Source organism: Pipra filicauda, unplaced genomic scaffold (genome assembly GCF_003945595.2).
Source record: "Pipra filicauda isolate LSUMZ 115617 unplaced genomic scaffold, ASM394559v2 scaffold263_size1117673_pilon, whole genome shotgun sequence".
Taxonomy (NCBI): Eukaryota; Metazoa; Chordata; class Aves; order Passeriformes; family Pipridae; genus Pipra; species Pipra filicauda.
The window spans coordinates 27167-47541 of NW_024104380.1; the positions used below are offsets into that span (position 1 = coordinate 27167).

Here is a 20375-nt window from a genome sequence, read left to right on the forward strand (position 1 = left end):
AGTAGGCCTTGTCATACTCCCCGTAATCCAGGGGATATACCTATTGAAGTTTAAAATGATCTCCATAATCCTTTGTTGGCTTGAGGCTCTCCCCTGAGGAACTCCAGGAACTCCTGGTGCCGCCTGGGCCGATGGATTGGACGCCCCAGCCCCTCCGTTCCTGCCCAGCCCCTGGGTCCGTGTCAAGGGGTGGCACTGCCAGCCCCTGCAGGTGAAGTGGGAAGGGCCTTTCCAGGTCTTGTGGGTCACATCTATAGCAGCCAAAGTTGCAGAAAAAGGACCTGGGGTCTATTATTCCTGAGTTAGGAAAGCTCCTTTTGATTGGTGAGCAGAACAAAGTGGATCCTTCAGAGTTCCCATCCGTGTTTGTGTCTCAGCCTGTGTTATGATTCAGGGCTGTAGCTGTTGTTGTCACTGAGGAGTCAAACTCTGCTTTAAATCATGAGACACTGGCCTAATGGCCAAGTGTCAGGAAAAAAGTGGGAATGATACCTGAGTGTTGAGATGTAACAAGAGGTAATCCTTTTTGCAGTGGGATGTAGCCTGGAAACTGCACAGAGCTGAGCCAAGGGATTTAAAGGGACTAACCAAGGGAGGTGAAGAAAGAAGGAAGAAGGGAAGTGAGGCAGCAGCCAAGCAGCACCAAGTGCCTGTGTAAACAGGTGAGTTGTCTTGAGGTTCCTAAGGCAGGCACTGAGGACTTTGAGGGCTCCAGACAGAGCAGACCTGGGAAGGCCCTCGGTGAAGCCCCTTGGAAACCTTGTAAGGGTAGTTGGGTATGGTAGTGAGTGTTGGAAAATGCCCTGAACGTGGAACAGGAATGTAGAGAACAAAAATGAATCCTCCTGTAATGCTGCCATATCAGCTGCAGTGGAGATAGCTGTGTGTGCCCTTTGGGAGCTTATTGCCAGGGCACCTGGTGGGCTGGAATGATTCAAGAGCATAGGAATAAAAGGTTGCCTGGCTTCTAAAACTCATCAGTTGAGTCTCAGAGGTTCTTGTAAGCAATTTTAGGTAACACCTGAACACTTGTGTGTACTTCTTAGTTCAGTTGGAAGGAGATTGTCCAGGGAAGAGCAATCGTGCTCAGTGCAAGAAGCTGCCCTTGATGAACTTCCTGTCTGAGCTGATGGCCTTGGCAGGAGAAGTGCTCTGCAAGGAGGCTCTTTGCTCCTAGGCAGGAAGAAAGGCCAGTGCCCTTCCTCCCCAAGGCCCAGCCCAGCAGGGCTGGCAGGAGCTGCTGGTGTGGCTGCTCTTTGGGTTCTCAGCTGTGGCTGTGGGGTGGTGACCTCGTGTTCCTCCCTGTGCTCCAGGGCAGCCAAAAGCCCCTGGGCCTTTCTGGGAGCCTGAGCTATTGTAGTACTGGGGATGGGGGTTTGGGTTTTTGTTTCCCTAAAAGTAGAACCATTGGGGGGGGAATCTCTTATCTCACAGTTGTTGTTGTTGTTTTGATATCTTAATTAATTACAACTTGAGAAGAAAACCTTGTGTAACTTAGCAACTGACTTGCACTGGTTCCACTGAAAGTGCCAAGGAGTTGTAGTGTCCACTGGATTGTTTGTATTGAAGCAGTTTGGTGTTTACAGAGGGATAATAACTCCTGTCAGCAGCAAGGTCCTGACTGAAGTGGCAGCTGCAGTTGTTCCAGTGGTGTGGGCCAGTGGAATTCCAAGAAAATGGACAAGGACAGAACCTGTAAGAATTACCCCTAAGCCAGAGTCTCTCCTGGTAAGGCAAAGCAAGTATCCTTTAAAATTAGGAAGCCAAGCTGGATTGGTTCTAGTAAGAGCTGAATTTGCTGCTGATGGTTTGATAGCAGAATGTGAATGCAAGGAGCTGTAAAGAAAGGAAATGGGCAAGATGATTGATTGCTGGGAGCAGGGGCTGGCAGACAGTGGCACTGGCTGTTTGGTTGTGGTTGGGAATGAGCAGCTTGACCTGCCCAGGGTTGTCTGTGCTGGGGGTGGGTTTGGGTCCTGTGTGGCCACAGGTCTGTGCAGCAGCTGGAGCCTGGGCAGGTTTGGGGGTTGTGGTGTGCCAGGCTGTGGAGTGTGTTGTCCCTGTTTGCTTGGAGTGTCCCAGTGTCCCTGCTTGGCTGTTTGTTGCCCTGCAGGCAGAAGAGCCCAGGCCTGAGATGGCTGAGTGTTGGTGTGACCCAGAGTGGGTGTCCCTGCCCTGGGGACAGTCCCCAGAGCTGCCTTTGGCATCCCCTGCTGAAGGGTGGGAGCTGCCCAGAGCCAGCAGCATCCATCTGGAGGATCCAGGAGGATGCAGCTGTGTTTTCCTGGGAGGTAAGAGGTGGGGGTGCAGGAGCTGGCAGGAGTGTTTTGCAGGCAGAGGGAGGGCAGGAGCAGGAGACTTGCAGGTGCAGCAGCTGTGTCAGTGCTGGATGGAGTCGGGGCTGGGAAAGGGCCCTGAGTGTCAGGGCAGGGGAGAGCCCAGGGTGGCCCTGGGAGCCCTGGGGCTGTGAACAAGTGCAGTGGGCAAAGGAATGGGCACTGGAGAGCTGGGCAAACAGCTGGAGGAGTTGCAAGGAGAACCAGGAGTCTGGGATCCAGGAGCAGCAGCAGCTCCCTGTGTGTGTGTGTAGAACCAGGTGTACTGCAGCCCCGAGTGAGGTGGGAAATGAACCTCAGGAGGCTGGGAACGAGTCCCACAAACTGGTTAAAGTGGGATGGACTCTTCCCAAGTGTCTGAAAAGCTTTTCTTCAGTGTTGCTTTCTCAATTGAAAACTGGAGTGATTGTTGAGGTGTTGGCAGTTGTTTTGCTGTGGTTTTGGTGAGGTGTTGACTCAGTACCTTTCTTGGAGCTGCTGTTGGCTGAAGAGGTGCCCCCAATTCACCTGTAAGGTCCTGGTTTTCTTGCCTGCTTCTCCCAGCTTGTCCAGGAGATGGAATTCCAGTGCTACAGTCTAGGTGGGTCGTGGTGCTCCCAAAAGGAGCCTTTGTGCCTTCAGGACAAGTTTTGGTGCCACTGGAGCTGCTAGGAGAAGCATAAGGTTGGCAGGGAGAGGCCTGGAATGATGTTGCAGTGGCACAGAAGAAATGAGCAGTGATGGTACAACTGATTATTTTCTCTTGAATATAATGGTAAGAGCTGCAGGAGTGCCAGGTGTGTGTTCCAGTCCCCAGCATTTGGTTTGCACATGTCCTGCTCAGACACAAGAGAAGGAGAATTAAGGGCTGGCAGTGTTAAGGTGACTGGTGTGACAGGGGTTAAACTGGGAAAACATTGGGCAAGTCCTTGGTTTGTCTCTTTGCCAAACTCACCCAAACCTGTGCTAGGAAGAGATTGAGTGGAAAAGTTGAGGCAGAAATGAAATGGAAAACTGGGGGTGTTGAAACTGTAATGCTGGAACTAAATGTGTCAAAGCAGCAGCTCTTGTTGTGCAGGGAATAACTCCTGTCAGCAGCAAGGTCCCGACTGAAGTGGCAGCTGCAATTGTTCCTGTGGTGTGGGCCAGTGGAGTTGCAGGAGGGCGGAAGAGGGCAGAACCTGTAGGTATTACCCCTGATGTGGGATCTATATGGGTAAGGCAAAGCCAGTATCCTTTAAAATCAGAATTCCAGCTTGGATTGTTTGCAGTAAGAGCTAAATTGGTTCATCCTGGTTTGCTTGTAGGACGTGAATGCAAGAACCTGCCAAGGAACCAATGGCCAAGATGATTGATGAGTGCAGGACCTGAGAGAACCACCTTGAATGACAACCTTAGGTTTAAAAGATGGCCGTTGCCTTTGAAGGAGAAAATCTGGAAAGCAGGAAGGAAGAAGAGAAGCCACCTGACTCCTCCCTGAGCCCCAGACAGCCCCTGAACTGCCTTCCTGGGAATGGTAGGACGGGGTGGACTCTGGATTGCTCCCTCTGGATGTGTGGTAAGACTGTTATGCCAACTTTTCCAACAGCCTGTAAGCATTTGCTGCCTTGGCTAGATGGTGCAAGGGCAGCCTTTAAGCAGCTGAAGCATTCCCTGAGGAGAGCTCTGGGTCTGCCAGATCTCTCAGAACTGTTGGAAGCATCTTTGCTGGGGAGGGCAAACAAAGGACAAGGTGTGCAGTGACCCCCCTGACAAGGGACTTTGAGTTAATGGCATCCCTGCAAGTGAACTTTGTGGGCTGTTCCCCCTGTAGGGCAGGTGATAGTCCCAGCTAGAGTGATGGGAAAAATAGTTAAAAGAGAGCCCCAAAAGCTGGAAATCCTCCTGGAGGCTCTTGGCAAAGAGAGTTTCCTGAGTTGCCCCTGCAAGAAGGATAGTGACAGCATTTGAGTGCTGGTAGATGCTTTTAATAGATAGCCTTGAGTGTGTCCTTGTTGCACCAGTAGGCCTTGTCCAAGTCCCCATATTCCAGGAGATATGCTTATTAAAGTTTAAAATGATCTCCATAATCCTTTGTTGGCTTGAGGCTCTCCCCTGAGGAACTCCAGGAACTCCTGGTGCCGCCTGGGCCGATGGATTGGACGCCCCAGCCCCTCCGTTCCTGCCCAGCCCCTGGGTCCGTGTCGAGTGGTGGCACTGCCAGCCCCTGCAGGTGAAGTGGGAAGGGCCTTTCCAGGTCTTGTGGGTCACATCTATAGCAGCCAAAGTTGCAGAAAAAGGACCTGGGGTCTATTATTGCTGAGTTAGGAAAGCTCCTTTTGGTTGGTGAGCAGAACAAAGTGGATCCTTCAGAGTTCCCATCCGTGTTTGTGTCTCAGCCTGTGTTATGATTCAGGGCTGTAGCTGTTGTTGTCACTGAGGAGTCAAACTCTGCTTTAAATAATGAGACACTGGCCTAATGGCCTAGTGTCAGGAAAAAAGTGGGAATGATACCTGAGTGTTGAGATGTAACAAGAGGTAATCCTTTTTGCAGTGGGATGTAGCCTGGAAACTGCACAGAGCTGAGCCAAGGGATTTAAAGGGACTAACCAAGGGAGGTGAAGAAAGAAGGAAGAAGGGAAGTGAGGCAGCAGCCAAGCAGCACCAAGTGCCTGTGTCAGCAGGTGAGTTGTCTTGAGGTTCCTAAGGCAGGCACTGAGGACTTTGAGGGCTCCAGACAGAGCAGACCTGCGAAGGCCCTCGGTGAAGCCCCTTGGAAACCTTCTAAGGGTAGGTGTGTATGGTAATGAGTGTTGGAAAATGTCCTGAACGTGGAACAGGAATGCAGGGAAGGAAGATGAACCCTCATGTAATGCTGACCCCTCCCATCAGCTGCAGTGGAGATAGCTGTGTGTGCCCTTTGGGAGCTGATTGCCAGGGCACTCGGTGGGCTGGGATCGTGGCAGGGTGTTGTAAGCAAGGAATGCCTGGCTTCTAAACCTCACCAGCTGAATCTTAGAGGCTTCTTTGAAGAGCTGAGTTCAGGCAGCAGAATTGGCCCTGCAGGAGGGACTCTGTGCCTGCTCTCCCGTGGCTCCAAGGGATCTCTGGCCCTTCACGCCGGCACCGAGATTTTCTCGGGAAGGGCCTCAGATCCCCGGACCAGTCTGGGACACAGGCAAGATCCCCCTGCATTTATAAATGAGGCCTTGTTGTGGCTTCCTCCCCGTACCCGTTGGTGGGTTCCAAAGAAGGGCTCTTGAAATGCCTTTTGGGCTGTCCATTGAAGCCTTGGGACCAAATTGGGCCCCCCTGGAGGGACAGTGCTGTTGGTGCCCCCCGGGTTGGGGCACCCCGAGGACTCCAGCGCGCACCGAAAGGATTATTCGGGGAGATCCTCGGGGTGCCCGGCCCTGGGGAGTTCAAAGCAAGGTCCCTGCACTGGATTCAGGCATTGCTGAGAGTATCCCAGGTGTAGCTGTCCATGCTAGACATGGAGCTCTCTACTGGACTGTAATTGGGTTCTAAAAGTGGTGCTCCAAGTGCAAAGGAAGTGTGGGATTGGGGTTAAGAAACGAGCAGTGATGGTACAATTGGCTGTTTTCTCTTGAATGCAATGGTAAGAGCTGCAGGAGTGCAAGGTGTGTGTTCCAGTCCCCAGCATTTGGTTTGCACATGTCCTGCTCAGACCCAGGTCCAACTTCCTCAGTCCTTAACCCAATAGAGAGAGAATTAAGGACTGGCAGTGTTAAGGTGACTGGTGTGACAGGGGTTAAATTGGGAAGAACAAACTGGGGAATTCCTCAGTTTCCCTATTTGCCAAACTCAGCCAAACCTGTGCTAGGAAGAGATGGACTGGAGTCTCTGATCTCCTGAGTAGTTGTTCTGCATGATCTGGGAGCCTCTGGGATTAGACTGGACTGGGCAGACAGGGAGCAGTTTGTCCTGTGGAGTTGGGCTGGGTTTGTTGAGGATGCCTTGGGAGGCAGGGCTGGAGAGGCTCCTCTGTTGGCTGTAGTGGTGGAAGGTTGTAGCAGGAGGGATGGAGCCTTCGACCTCCTGCTCCCCCCGTGAGCCCCGACGGGACCGTGCCCTTGGCAATGGAGGGCCCCCCATTGCTGAGCCAGCGGTTCCGGGGGCCAGGAGGGATGGGATCAGGATGCCGAGCTCCCCCCAGGGCCAGGGCTGCCAATGTTGTAACCGTGGAAAGAACTGAAAGCAGAGTGAGATGGAGGCCAAGCTCCAGCACAAGGATGGGTGAGAAAAGACCGTGGTCCTCAGGTGGAGCTTTGAATTCCCTGGAAAAATGGATCCTGTCAGACGGTTCAGGCCCTCGTGGGTGCTGGAGCAGAGGCCTCTAATTTATGGTCAGCCTAAAAAGTTGCAAGGGCAGCAAGTTTTGACTGCAGGAGGAGGTGGGAAACCAAGTGAAGTGGTCCAGAGAAAAGCTGAGCTTAAAATTGGTCCTGTGCCAGAGCAGCCTTGTGCAGGTGCTTGTTGCTGTCCCTGAGTGTCCCATTGCAGTGGATATTTCCAAGGGCTGCCTTGTGCTGGGGAACACTGAGGGCAGTTCCCTTTCCCTGGGCACGTTTCCCCCCCTCGAGGGTGGCTGCACAGTCCCACCCTCTGCCCTGGGAGTGTGGCAGAACACCTGGAGCCACTGTCCTTGTCAGAGAGGGGACAAGGGATGGTTGGATGGGTGAGGGAGTGGTTCAGGGAGTACAAGCACCATTAGAGTGAGTAGTGCAGCACGTGGAAAGAAAGGGGGGGAGTTAATCCAGACAGAATTCAAGCACCTGCCCAACCTGTGATATTTTTAGGAACTCAGTGGCGTTGTGGTCCCCAGGAGGTGTTGCCCAGGACTAGGCAAGTGACTTCAGGCTTTGTCACCCCCAGAGCAAGGTGGAAGCCAGGCAGTTTATTGGTTTGTTTGGCTTTTGGTGACCAGAAGGTCCTCCTTTGGGACCAATCCTTGGCCCGTGCCATAAAGTCCCAGGACAGAAGTGTGAGTTTGAGTGGGAAATGAGCAGCCAGGAGGGTTTGAAACAGCTCAGGGAGCAATTCAACAGGCTCCGGACCTGTGGCCAATACGAGCCAGAGAGGGGGAACTAAAGGTTCCTGCCAGTGCTAATGATGCCCCTTGGAGCCTCTGGCAGAAGTAGGGTAATGTAAGGGGGGAACTGTTGAATGAGATGATCAATGGAGCATAGAGGTGTGAGAAAGAAATCCTATTAGGATGTGAAACCGGCTGGAGTATGGTACAATGGAACTTGATGGCACAAGCTAATTGTAAGGTCCATTGTGCTTTTCAGCAAGTCAGCCTGATCTCCCGTTCTGAGAGCTGAGTTCTTCCTTGGTTCTGCTACACCTTGCCAGATAGATACCTCTGCCCTTGAAACACAAGGGTAGAGGTCATCCATAGGGGTGAGAAAGATGCTGGTGAGAGGAAGATGATGTGGGCAGGGGTGGCTGGCCCCTTGCCCTACAAGTAGGGCAGGCCCAGACTGTTGCCATCAGGCAATGATCAGGCGGTGTTTGGCTGCCATTCAGGCCTCCCCTTACACTGCGTCCTGGCCCTACGTGGTGTAATGTGGAGCTGATAAAAATGGGCTGTCAGGACTGCTGAGCTGAGCGATCCTCATCCTGCCACCGAGCCTGTGTTGCTCCGCGGGGACGCCCGCTAAGGGATGGGCACCGACCAGCTGCTGCAGATCCTGACAGCCCTGGCCTGTCTGTGTGGGTAGGCAGAGTTTAGTGATGAGAGGGAAGACTTTAAATATCCTTTAGTGTTCCTTTAATACCCTTTATTTAGGACTCATAATATTTTCCCTTTAATTTCCCCTTTTACTAACCAAATAGCGTGTTAATAGTTACCCATAATATTGTGTGAAGATCCTTTTTGGTATCCCTTTGACTCCCTTTTTACTAGTTATTATTATAGTGTATTGAATGCTGTTCTTAGTATTTGTTTTAATGCCACATGACAAGGTAGTTCATTTGTATCCTTTTTGAACTTTTGATTCTCTTTGCTAAGTTTTATTCTTCTTCTTCTCACTGCAATAAAGATATTTTGTGTGTTTGAATGTTTGTGGCACTTGTCTTTATTCCGGGCATGTATCCCAACGAACTGTTCCAGGTAGGAAGGAAGTGCCCTTAGGATTTGGGAATAGGAAGTTACTGGAAGCCAGCCCAAGATCGACCCTGTTGGAGAAGTGGCTCTGAGTACGTTATTGGGCTTTAGTGGGAACAACAAATGATAAGAGGGCCTGAAGTCCCCCTAAGGCCTTGGGTCAAAAGCTCCTCCAGGGTGCACAGGCCAGGCCATGCTCAGGAAGGCAGCCCCATGAAATGGAGATGGTGTATCCGAGCCAGAGCCAGAGCAGGGGTCGGGGCAGGAGCGAGGCCTCGTGAGGGAGTTGCCAACGGCCCTGTGGTTTAAGCAACAGGTGTAGATCCCCTGGACAGTGAGCACAAATCACTGGGGCAATGGGGCAAAGCCCCAAAGCAAGTGCTGGGAGAAGAGAGGGAGCATGCATGGCTCACTGCTGGGTCAGCCAAATCTATCAGGGGGAGGCACTTTTGGAAAGCAGGAGCAGATAACCCGTGCCAGAGTCACGACGGGGGGAGGCAAAAGTAGTCCATGCCATAGTGTGTATATTGTAATACAAAGAAATAAGGCACAGAATGACTTAATGGGTACCAATGAACTGATCTGGAGGACTGTATTCCCATCCTGGATTGCAAAAATTAACTGGCTGTTGTCTCCTGAATTGCTGCAGTGCACCGACTGATATCGTGCTGGAAAAATAACACACTTCAATGTAAGTAAACCAGGGATTTTTGTATGTAAGTGCAAATTATTGCCCTGCAAATTTGAAATAAGACTTGACTTGATCACCAAATGCAAACAGTAACTCTAGGGGTCAATTAGTGAGCTTTGGGCATCAGGTTAGAACAGCTCACTGCTCCCCACTGGTGGGACATATTTACAGGATTCTCACCACCTGCTACAAAGTTTTGGAACACTTTAATCCACCCACTAATCCCAGTAATTATTGTACTGACTTTATGAACAACAGAGTTGCTGTCTCTGGGATCAATGCCAGGAAGGTGCTTCTCCCGTGTCTCTGCCCTGCCCAGGGCTCAAAGGACCAAAGGAAAGGATGAGAAGTTGGCTGCGAATTGAGCCCCGGGGCTGCTGCCCCTGAGGAGCAGGGTAAGGGCTGTGTGTGCTCAGGGGCCCTGGCTAAAGGCTGCAGGTGCTGTGAGTGTGTGCTGGGCCAAGGCAGCCAAGGTGTGTGCAGCTGTTCCGTGCCCTCTCCCCTTGGCCCCGCCGGGGCGCCTGCCCAGCGCTCCAGGGGTGGCCAACGGGGAGCTCAGGCCAACCTGCCCGTGCCCACGGCCCCACAGTGCCAGGCCTGGCCTAAAGCCGGCTTGGTTGGGCAGAGCCTGGCCAGCGGGATCCCCTTGGAGCCGCCCCGCAGCCTCCCCGGGGGTGGAGGCACCCGCAGGAATTGTCCCAGTGCTGGAGCCTGCGGGATCGGCTGCCCCGGGGCTGCCGTGTGGGCTGGGGGGGAGCGGGAGGGGCCGTGGGGGAGGGATTTCTGCTGAGCCACAGTTCTGTCTCTGGGGCAGTCAGGATGGGATGCCTTGCTCCTTTCCTTTTGTATCCCCGAAATCTGTATCCCATGTGTTGGATTGGGTTTGTTTAAGCTGTTCCTATTCTTCCATGACTGGTGGGAAGTTGTTTCCTGGAGTGCCCTGCCTGTCAGCAAAACACCAGGCCCAAAGGATCCTGCAGGTGCAGCCCTGGAAGAGTCAGGAATACTCAAAAATGCACCAGTTCTCAGGAAGTACAAGTTTGTAAAACATTTATGGAGCTAAAATTCCACAGCCTTGAGCTGTTGGGTCCCAAATAATATTGGAGGGAGAGGCAGAAAATGCCACTGCTGCTGGGGCTGAACTGTCTGCAGTGATGGGGCAGGACTTGGCCCTGATGCCTGAGTGCATCTTTAGGATGGATGCCAACTGTCAGCCCCTGGCTCCATAACTTGAGTAGAGGGTGTTCCTGCAAGCCCAGCTGCTGTGGTGGTGGTGCTGTGGGCACCTCCTGCCCTGGCCTGCTGTGACTGTGTTTGTGTTGCAGCTCAATAAAGTCCCTTTCAGTGGTGATTGTGTCATTTTGTGTCAGTTCCTTTCCCCTGCCCCAGTGGCTGCATCACTGGCTTGTGCCTAAATGAGCTCTTCCCCTGCAGCAGTTCCCTGCTGCTCTCAGAGAGGGTGGAGCTGAGGCCCCTGAGCAAAGGGAAAAAGGATCCATCCAAGGCAGGCCCGTGCTCCCCCCCTGCATTCCTCCAGCCTCCCGTGTTTCCAGTTCCCCTCCCTGCTGGACACACAGCCTGTTCCCAAACAACCCCTGTTCCTGTTCTCTCTCTGTGTCTCCCCTCACAACTCCCCTCCTATGATCTCCAGCTGCCCAGGCCCCTGGTTTTGAGGGGCATTCCTGGGCTGCTGCCCCCCCATTCCTTAGAACTGAAGTGCCAAGAGCCCCAAGTGCAGAGAGGTCTGCAGGGAATCAGTGCCAAGAGCTGCCCATGCCTGCCTGTGATCCTGCAGTTCTCCTTCCCTGTTCTCTCCTGGGCTGGAGAGACCTGCCTGCCCCGGGTTTATTGGAGCAGAGGGATGTGATTACATTTGTCCAGAAGGTGTACATGTCACAGACACTTGTTTTCTGACAGGCAGTGCAATTTCCCTTCTGCCTTTCCCAAGTTTTCCCAAGTGCTGCCCAGCCCGGGGATCCGTGTGCTGGGACAGTGACTGGCAGGAGGAAGGGGAGCCTTGGCCTCACCTGCCCAGCTCAGGTGGGTGGCACAGAATGGGGGTGGGCTGGCAAGGCATGAACACATTTCTGAGTTCTGGAGTGCCATGAGACCTTTTCCTATCAGGTTTCTTTCCCCGATTTCCTGGAGTCCATCATCCCAAATGTCTCTTCCTTTGTCCAAAGCCCAATGGCAGAGGATTGACTGAGTCCCAAGGGAGGTTTGGAATGAAAAGGGTTCTGTTCAAATGGGACAAGGAATGCAGTAAGAAAGATGAGCCTCCTTTTAATGCCTGAAACAGATAGGAATGAAAATGCTGGAAAAGGTCTCATTTATTTGTTGTCCCCCCTGGATTTTTCATGACTAAAACTCTCTAGTGAGCAACTGAACAGAAGAGTGAAGGGCAGGAGCCTTTGACTTGCCCAGCGCCCTTAATTGCCTTGTTCTCCTCTCTTCCAGGCCAGGCCAAAGCCCTGATCCAGCCCAGCTCTGCCAAGTGCCCTGGGCTGGGAGCAGCCAAAGGCAAGAGGCTGCAGCCCCGCCGGCCGGGCTGGGGGCTCCTGGTGCTGCCCGTGGGGTGGGGTAAGTCAGAGGGACACCTTTCTCTCCTCCTGCTGTTGGCATTTGCTCCCTGGGCACTGGATGTGTAAGGAAGGACGGAGTAGCAGGGAAGGGGAGTGTTTCCAGACTGTCTGAATGTTGTCCCCGGGTTTGGGATGGAGCAGCCATGGGGGTGGTTGGGTTTGGCCTGGGCTGGTCAGGATCAGCCATAAAGGACACACCAGACCCCTGAACCCACACTGGACATGTCCAGCCCCTCAAGTCATTAATTTTCAATAGAGGACAAAGTATTGGTACTTGCTTCTGATCTGTGGAGAATTTCCTTTGGAATGATCAACCAGAGAGTGTATCAGTGCAAAGCATCTCTTTGGGTCTTCTGTTTGTTTGTTTGTTTGTTTGTAATTTCCTCTCTGGCTTCAATGAGTTTGGTGTGCTCCTGTTAAGGAAGCAGCCTGTTTTTATCTTGAAATTTGGGGTGGTTTGGTTTGTTTAGGGTTTTTTCCCCCCACTGACTCAGGCCTTCCGTGCATAGTCCATGTTGTCCTACAGGACTGCTTTGGTTCTGGGTCAGAGAGAGAGAAGGGAAGTGGCTTTTCCTCATCTGGAATGTTTCCAAGCAGAAGTGGGACATTGTCTTGCCCCTCCCCAAAGCACTGCAGCACCTGGGAGTAGCTCAGGGCTGGTCCAGTTCTCTGAGACAGAACCATGGGGGAGAGGTTTAAGTATTAATCACATCTCTGGTGTCCCTTGGTTGCAAAGATTGGGTCCTACAGTCCCAGGGTGTTAAGGAAAACAAGGAACTCCTGTTCTTCCTGGCAAACCTTCTGTTATTGCTTGTGCAGTGTTTGGGTTCTGTTGTCTGAGTTCCTGTCCAGGATCTTTCGAAGAGAACCTGTTAGAAATTTAGAGGTAGGATTAGAATTTGGGTCTGTTCCCTACCAAACTCCCCCCAAATCCTGATGGACTGGAGGGATGAGTGCTCTCAGCCCAGGGTATTTCTTAATATTGTGGCTTTCCCTCAGCTGTGGGTGAGGAATTGTGCAAGCAAGGCCTGTGTGCCCGTGGGTGTCTCCCGTGTGTGTCCGTGGGGCAGGGCTGGGACAAGGACTCGTGCAGGGACCCAGCTGGCACTGGAGCTGCTGCCATCCTGAGCCACTGCCAAGGGCTGGGGAGAGACCATCTGGGAGGCTGTTCCCAGGGTTCCATTGGGAGCTGGATCTCCCTCCAGCTGCAGCAGCCAGGGGAGGGTTCTTCCTTGTGCAGCCCAGTGGCTTCTGCTCAGGCTGGCCCAGAGTGGGGCTGGGGCAGGTTCTCCAGGGAACTGGAGCCAGCCCTGAACGGGGCTCTGGAGAGCAGGAGCTGCAGGGACTGAGGTTTGCAAAGCTGGGCTGAAGTTTGTCAAAGCAGCAGAACATTCTCATTCCTGTGGGTCTGTGGAGTCCGTGTTGGTGCCCAGGAGAACTGGGTCAGACTGGGCTTTGTGCTCCGAGAGCTGCCCCCCTAAATGTGGCAGGCTGTGTGTGCTGGCAAGGAAGTGCTGTCCCAGAGGCTGATGGTTTCTGTCTCCAGGTGTGCCCAGGACACTGCCAATGCCCAGGGATCTGCTCTGGGTCCAGACTGTCCGTGCTGGAGGGCCCTGGTGGCTGCAGTCCCTGAGCCCGCAGAGACAGAGAGAGCCCCGGCCCGAGGGGCCTTTGGCCCCTTGTCCTGAATTTGGGGTGAGCCTGGGAGCGTGTGGAGGGTGAGAATGAGGGCTGTGCTTCCAATGCATCATCCCTGGGAAGATCCTGTTGTTCCAGAGCGCTGGGGACAGTTTGGGCTTGGCAGCTTCAGAGCTGGGTTGGAGCAGCCCCTGGAAAGAATCAGGAGAGTGGAGTTTTGTCCCAGTGCTGCTTTCACGCCCCACTGGACAGTCTGGGCTTTGTGTTTGAGGTTGTCCTGTATTTGCTCTGCAGATAAGGGGCCCTTCCCAATTCAGCCCAGCAGATTCCAAGGGCTCTGACAGGAATATTTGTTCTTTCCTTCCCTTTGGGAGAACTTCATCTCCAAACTGCCATGAGCAATTCCTTAATTTCTGCTGGAGAAAACCAAGTGTCAGAGGCAGTTTCCAAGGAAGCCAGAAGTGTCTTTGGGGCAGAGAGTGCTGCCAGCTGCGTGTGCCTGTCCCCAGCCTGGCACTGCCCACAGGGACACACTGGGCACAGACCATGAGAGGGAACAAACCCACTGCCTGCCAGAGGGTTTGTCCTGGGCCAGTCAGGCCTTGGGCAGAAATTGGACTGGGCAACTCCATCAGCTGCTCTTCCCTCCCCCACAAAGCCCCATCCCCTGGGCATTAATGACGTGCCCTGTGCCCAGCGCTCCCTGTTCACCCAACTGAAACCAGAGCAAGGCTTGCTTTGCTTGGAACGACTTATAGTAACTTTAAAACAAAATAAATCACTTTTTTTGTTCTTTTTTTTCCTTTTAGATGCTGGAATTGCCTCTCTGGGTGTGTGCTGAGCTCTGGCTGCAGGGGACTGTCAGGCCTTGGTGGCTGTGAGTTCCTGTTCTTCTCCCTGGGAAACTGGAAAGAGTTATTCCTTGGATTGCAGAAATGTTTTCTGAAGCCTGTCCCCTTCTTTGTGCCTTTTGCTGACAGACCTTCTCTTTCTGCCTTTGCATGTACAGCTGTTCCCTGCTGTCCATTCCCTGGCCTGAATTCCTTGCAGCTCCCAGCTGGGGAAACCTGGGATAACATGGCAGGGACAGAGGTGACATTTGTAGCTGCCAACTTGGGGTAATTTCGAGGGGCCCCAGCAACTGTTTGTGTAGGAAAAGGTGAGGTGCTGCAGAGGGGAGGGAGGTGGCATTTTGGAGGGGTCCCACTGAGGGGGGAGTGGAGAGCCTGGGGCTGGAGTGTGAGTTATTAAACAGGGAAGAAGAGAAGGATGCTTGGGAGGGAAACACTCAGGGAATGTGTAGGGATGGAATGGAAATTTGGGGCGTCAGGAAGAGAAAATGGGTGATGTAGATGAAGGGAAATGTTGGGTGTAAGAGTTGATCTCATCTGTAGAGAACAGAATGACCATTTAGAGATAAAGTGAGGCAGTCAGTGGTGAGCAGGTAGGGAAAATTTCTGTTGCTAAAATCAGAGATGATGTGGAGCAGAGAGGATGTACCTCCTGATGGACACTGAGGCAGTCAACAGTGGGCAGGAAAGGAAACCTTTGGGGGTAAAACTTGAGGTAACATCCAGGGCAGAGAATGAATATTTTGAAGGATAAATGAGGTACTCAGTGGTGGACAGCTGGGGAGTGTTTTAGGGTAAACTTGGGGTAGCCCACAGGGTAGAGAATGAACATGTATTTGTACAGAGGAGCTGATTACATGTAGGTAGGTAAGGAGAATTTTGGGAGTAAAATCCGGGCAATCTGTAGCAGAGAGAATGAATACCTCGGGGTAAAGTGAGGCAGTCAGTGTTGGGCAGGGAGGGAAAATTTGTGTTTGTCAAATTTGAGGTCACGTGGAGCAGAGAATGTACATCCTGAGGTGAACTGGGGTAATCATTTGTGGACTCGTAGGGAAAATTGGGGGGGGGAAATATCTGAGGTAATCTGCATGGTAGAGGATGAATATTGAGAGATGAACAGGAGGTACTCAGTGGTGGACTTGTAGGGAAAATTGTGGGGGTCAAATCTGTGGCAATGTGCAGCAGAGAGAAGGAACATTTTGGAATAAAGTGAGGCAGTCAGTAGGGGAGAGGTAGGGAAATTTCTGAGTGTGAACCTTGAGCAAAACTGCAGAGCAGAGAATGAATATTTGGAGGTCCAAAAGAGGTAATCAGGAGTGTGCAGTAGGGAAGACTCTGGGGAGAGAATGACTCTTTTATGTTCAAAAAGAGGTAATCAGGAGTGGGCTGAAAGGGGAAAGTTTGGGGGTTAAGAAGGAGGTTGATTCTCTGCAGGGCAGGGAATGAACACACTGAGGTAAGCTGAGGTGATGAGTGGTGAGAGACAGAGAAAACTGTGGGTGTTAAAGTTCAGGTAATCTGCTGGGAAGAGAAGGAACCTGTTGAGGTAAAGATGAGGCACTCGGTGGCAGACAGGTGGGGAGAGGTTTGAGATAAGCCTGAGGTGTCTGTGGGGTGCAGAATGACCCTCTGTAGGTACAAAGGAGCTGGTCAGACGTGGACAGGTAAGGCAGATGTTGGGAGTAAAATGTGGGGCAATGTGTCCCAGAGAGAATGAATCTTTTGGGGTAAGGTGAGGCAGTCAGTAGTGGTCAGGGAGGGAAATCTTTGTTTGTCAAACCTGAGGTAATGTGCAGCAGAGAGAATGCACCTCCTGGGGTAAACTGGGGCAAACAGTAGTGGACAGGTAAGGAGGTTTTGGGGGAAACTTTGAGGTAATCTCTGTGGCAGAGGATGAATGTTTGAAGGTAAAAATGAAGTAATAAGTAGTTTTCAGGCAGGGAAAACTCTGAGGATAAGTCTGGATATCACCTAGAGGAGAAAAGGAGCCTTTTGAGGTGCAGTGAGGCAGTCAGTGGTGGGCAGGCAAGGAAAATTTGTGTTTGTAAAATCAGAGGTCATGTGGAGGAGAGAGAATGCACCTCCTGGGCTAAACTGGGGTAAACCTTGCGGACCTGCAGGGAAAATGTGGGGGGTAAAACTTGTGGGAATCTGCAGGGCAGAGAGTGAATCTTCTGAGGTGAAAATGAGTTCCTGGGTGGTGGAGAGGTGGGGAAAGTGTTGAGAGTAAACTGGAGGTGGTGTGCTGGGTAGAGAATGAACATCTTGATGTAGAAGTGAGTTGCTGAGATGTGGAGAGGTGGGGAAAATGCAGTGGGTGCAGTGTGAGGTCACCTGTAGCAGAGAGGATGTACCTCCTGCTGGACACTGAGGCAGTCAGGGGTGGGCAGGAGGGGAAACCTTTGGGGGTAAAACCTGAGGAAACGTCCAGGGCAGAGACTGAATATTTTGAAGGTTAAAACTTTGGGGGTTTTGAACGAGGTTATCTCCAGGGGTGAGAAAGGACATCAGGTCAACTGAGGTAATCAGTGGTGGCCAGGTGGGGACATATAGGGCAGAAATCTTTGAGGCAATCTCCAGGGTCCAGAATGAATCCTGAGAGGTGCAGAGGAGGCAATCAGGAGTGGACACCACAGCAGGCCAGGGAAGGTTCTGGGGGTAAAATGTGTGACAGTGTCTGGCAGAGAGAATGAACATTTTGGGATAAACTAAGGCAGTCATCAGTGGACAGGTAAGCCTTGAGAAACTCTCCAGGGTGGAGAATGAAAATATGGAGGTCAAAAGGAGGTAGTCAGTGGTGAGCAGGTGGGGAAAGTTTTAGAGTAAACTTGAGGTGATCTATAGGGTAGAGCAGGAACATATTTAGGTATACATGAGGTGATCAGCTGTGGAGAGGTGGGGAAAATTGTGGGGGTCAAATCTGTGGCAATGTGCAGCAGAGAAGGAATATTTTGGAACAAAGTGAGGCAGTCAGTAGGGGAGAGGTAGAGGAATTTCTGAGGGTGAAACTTGAGCAAATCTGCAGGGCACAGAATGAATATTTGGAGGTCCAAAAAGAGGTAATCAGGAGTGTGCAGGTAGGGAAGACTCTGGGGGTTAAAAAGGAGGTAATCTCTAGGGGAGAGAATGACTCTTTTGTGTTCAAGGAGAGGTAATCAGGAGTGGGCTGGAAGGGGAAAGTTTGGGGGTTAAAAAGGAGGTTCATTCTCTGCAGGGCAGGGAATGAACCCATTGAGGTAAGCTGAGGTGATGAGTGGTGAGAGACACAGACAATTGTGGGTGTTAAAGTTCAGGTAACCTGCTGGGAAGAGAAGGAATGTGTTGAGGTGACCTGAGGGTCTCTGCAGTGGCCAAGCAGGGAAATGTTGGGCTGAGCCCTGAGTTGCTCCCGTGTGGGGCGGCTGCAGCGAGGCCGAGCCCTGGCCCTGATTTGCCAGCCATGGGCAGGGGGCTCTGTGCCAGCCGGGGGAGCAGCGGGGCCCCCGTGGCAGAGAGGGCAGGGGGGCTGTGGAGCTGCCCCGGGGGGAGGGGGGGGGCCTTTCCTGGGCTGCCTCCAGCCCCCCTCGATCCCTGGGGCTGCGCTGCCCCCCAAGGCTGTTTGGGGCAGAGAGTGCTGCCAGCTGCGTGTGCCTGCCCCAGCCTGGCACTGCCCACAGGGACACACTGGGCACAGACCATTGGCCCAAGTTGTGTTTGCACCAGCTGGGGCCAGAGGTGCCAGGCAATCCAAAGCAAACCCTGCTCAGCCTCCAAATCCCGGGGGAAGTTCTCCAAGCTGCTCATTGAGGGACTAAAGATACATTGAAATGGAACCGAGACACTCCTAAGTTTCCTGGGAATCCCAGTATTGCTGTCCTAGAATTTTTAACAGTTTTTTTAAGCTTTTTATGACAAAAATTACTTTCTTCCTTTGATTGAGTCCCTCAGTAGGATTTGGGATTTCTTTGGATTCTGAATCCCTCCCAGTGGCCCTGACACTGGTCAGGAGCTGGCAGGACAAACAGAGTCAGAGCTCCTGGCAGGCACAGGGGCTTTCCCCCAGAGTGGATCCAACTGCTGCCCCCCAGCCTGGCCAGGCGGGATCTGCTTTGGCTCCCGGCTTCTGCCAGAGACAGAACGTGTTCCCTTGATTGGAATGAGGATCCCGTAGCTTCATCTCCTGGAGGTTCCCTGGGCAGCTGATCCACTCTGCCCCATGTCCTGCTCTCCGTTCCTGCCCAGCCAGAGCCATCTGTGCCAAGGGCACGAGCACTCCCAGCCTGGATAGGGAATGGGGGACTGGCTTGTGCACAATTCACCTAGAAAGTCAAACGAGGGGATTGTTGGGCAGCGGCTTTGGCCGACACGGCAGCACAAAGATTGTTCTCTGCAGGGGGCCCAGGTTTGGGTTCCGGTCTCAGCTTTGCAGGTTTGGATGAATTCTACCTACAGCCCGCAATTCCATGCCGAATTCCTGCTGCAACAGCCTCCCAGTGCCTCCTGGAGCCCGGATGTTCCCCCGCAGAGCTGCTGCTCTAACGCCAGGTTTGCCAGGAAGCAGCCACAGTTCCAGGTTTGCTCAGCGGGATCGGGACAAGGACAGGTTGATATTCCACAGACTTTGCTGTTTGTAACCCTCCTCCCCCAGCCCCGCTGGTGTCCCTGGGGGGACTTGAGCGAGTTCGCTGGAATTCGGCCGCTTTTCCGCCCCGGGCCGGGCTCCAGGGGATGGGTTCGCCCAGGAGAAGGCGGGGGCCGGACGCGCTCCCGGCCCGGGGCGAGGCAGCCCCTGAGCACGGGCGAGGACGTCTCTCCGGCCGGGAAGCCGCTGTCCCTTCGGAGCCTCGGGAGCGGCCCCGGGGAATTCTTTTCCCCGAGGAAAGGGATGCACAGCCCTGCCTTCAGGGCACCTCGGCTCTGACCCACCTGTTCCAGCTGTCCACGGGCTCTGCAGGTGCGGTTGGGTCCCCGAAAAACTGCGAATTGCCTCCGAGCCCGACTTTCTCCGAGCATCCCCTTTTCTTTTCAGGCATCTCCGAGGGCTCTGGCTCGGGCTTTAGTGCCGCTGAGGGCACATGGCCCCGGCTTTAAGGCTGCTGCTGGCTGCTGGGCTCCGGCTGGAAGGGCAGGGATTTGGGGCGGGCGGGACACGCGTGGGGGGCGCGGGGGAGCTCTGGGAGGTGGGCCCTGGGAATGGCTGCCCGCGCTGCTCTGCAGCCCCGCCGTGCCGACCCTGCCGAGTGCCGGCTGGATTCTTTGGGTGCTTCTGGGCTGGCGCTGGGGCGTGTCCGGGGTGAGGCATCTCAGGGGGCCCGTTCAGAGCAGCCCCCGGCTGAGGAGCCGCAGGCAGTCCTTTCCCCGTGCCCACCCCGGTGCCCGTGGCTGGTTCCCCCCCCTGGGATGTGCGTTTGGCAGACGAGCCCTGCTCGGGAGACAAATCCATCTTGTGCCCGATGGAAGCGCTGGCCCGGGGCTGCTCCATCCCTGCTGCCAGGAGCTGTGCTGGGAGTCCTGCGGCTGCGGGCGGGATAGCCTGAGCTCCGGACGCTCCGGAGCGCCGGGAGCCCCGGCAGGGCAGTGCAGGGCACAGCTCCTCCATCCCCTGGCAATAGGAAGCCCAAGCAGGGCTGGGTCACTCTCTGTCGCTCCGGCCTCCTCCCGGCCCGCGTTCCCTGCCCACTTGGGACTGCCCAGGAAGCCCCGAGAACGTTCCTGGCGGGAAGCGGGAGCCGCCGAGGGCTCCGTCCAACTCCGGGCCCGAAAAGCGGCCCCGACCTGAACCCCCCCCGGCATTTTGGGTTCCGAAGGCTCACCTGGAGGAGACGCCCCCCCGCGGGACCAGGCGGCGACACTCGACCGACGCCTTTGCCTTGGAGCGAGGGATCCCTCCCGACTCGGTTGGCTCCTTTATCCCTGGAAATGAGCTCGGTTGTCGCACGAGCACCTTTGCAGCCATTGGGTGAATCCCGGACAGGGCCGGAAAACCTCCCTGAGCAGGGCAGCGATGAATTGGTGCCCGTCCCCAGCCGGGCACAGCCCAGCCGGCCCCGCTCCCTCCGGCCCGTGGCTGGGAAGGGGGGATTTAATGCTGCAGAGATTTAATAAAAGCGGATTTCCTGACTGTATTTGCCTGCGCTTCTTCCCTCCTTTGACTCGCGCGGCACCGTCCGGTTGGAGCGTTTCTTGGTTTCCTCTGCTGTAGCCGTTTCC

At 53.8% G+C, this 20375-nt stretch overlaps 3 long non-coding RNA genes across 3 annotated transcripts; 1 reads left to right on the forward strand and 2 right to left on the reverse strand.

Annotated features, from left to right (window-relative positions):
* Window positions 1-11654: 11654 nt before the first annotated feature.
* On the forward strand, window positions 11655-19993 carry LOC120323440. The gene is made up of 3 exons (XR_005563871.1): window positions 11655-11695; window positions 14145-14494; window positions 18587-19993. It is a non-coding gene; the product is annotated as an uncharacterized LOC120323440 (long non-coding RNA).
* Window positions 14094-14679, reverse strand: LOC120323442. Its single transcript, XR_005563873.1, has 2 exons — window positions 14318-14679; window positions 14094-14240 (listed from the first exon to the last, which is right to left on the reverse strand). It is a non-coding gene; the product is annotated as an uncharacterized LOC120323442 (long non-coding RNA).
* On the reverse strand, window positions 18396-19999 carry LOC120323441. The gene is made up of 3 exons (XR_005563872.1): window positions 19979-19999; window positions 18616-19767; window positions 18396-18484 (listed from the first exon to the last, which is right to left on the reverse strand). It is a non-coding gene; the product is annotated as an uncharacterized LOC120323441 (long non-coding RNA).
* Between the last annotated feature and the right edge of the window lie 376 nt (window positions 20000-20375).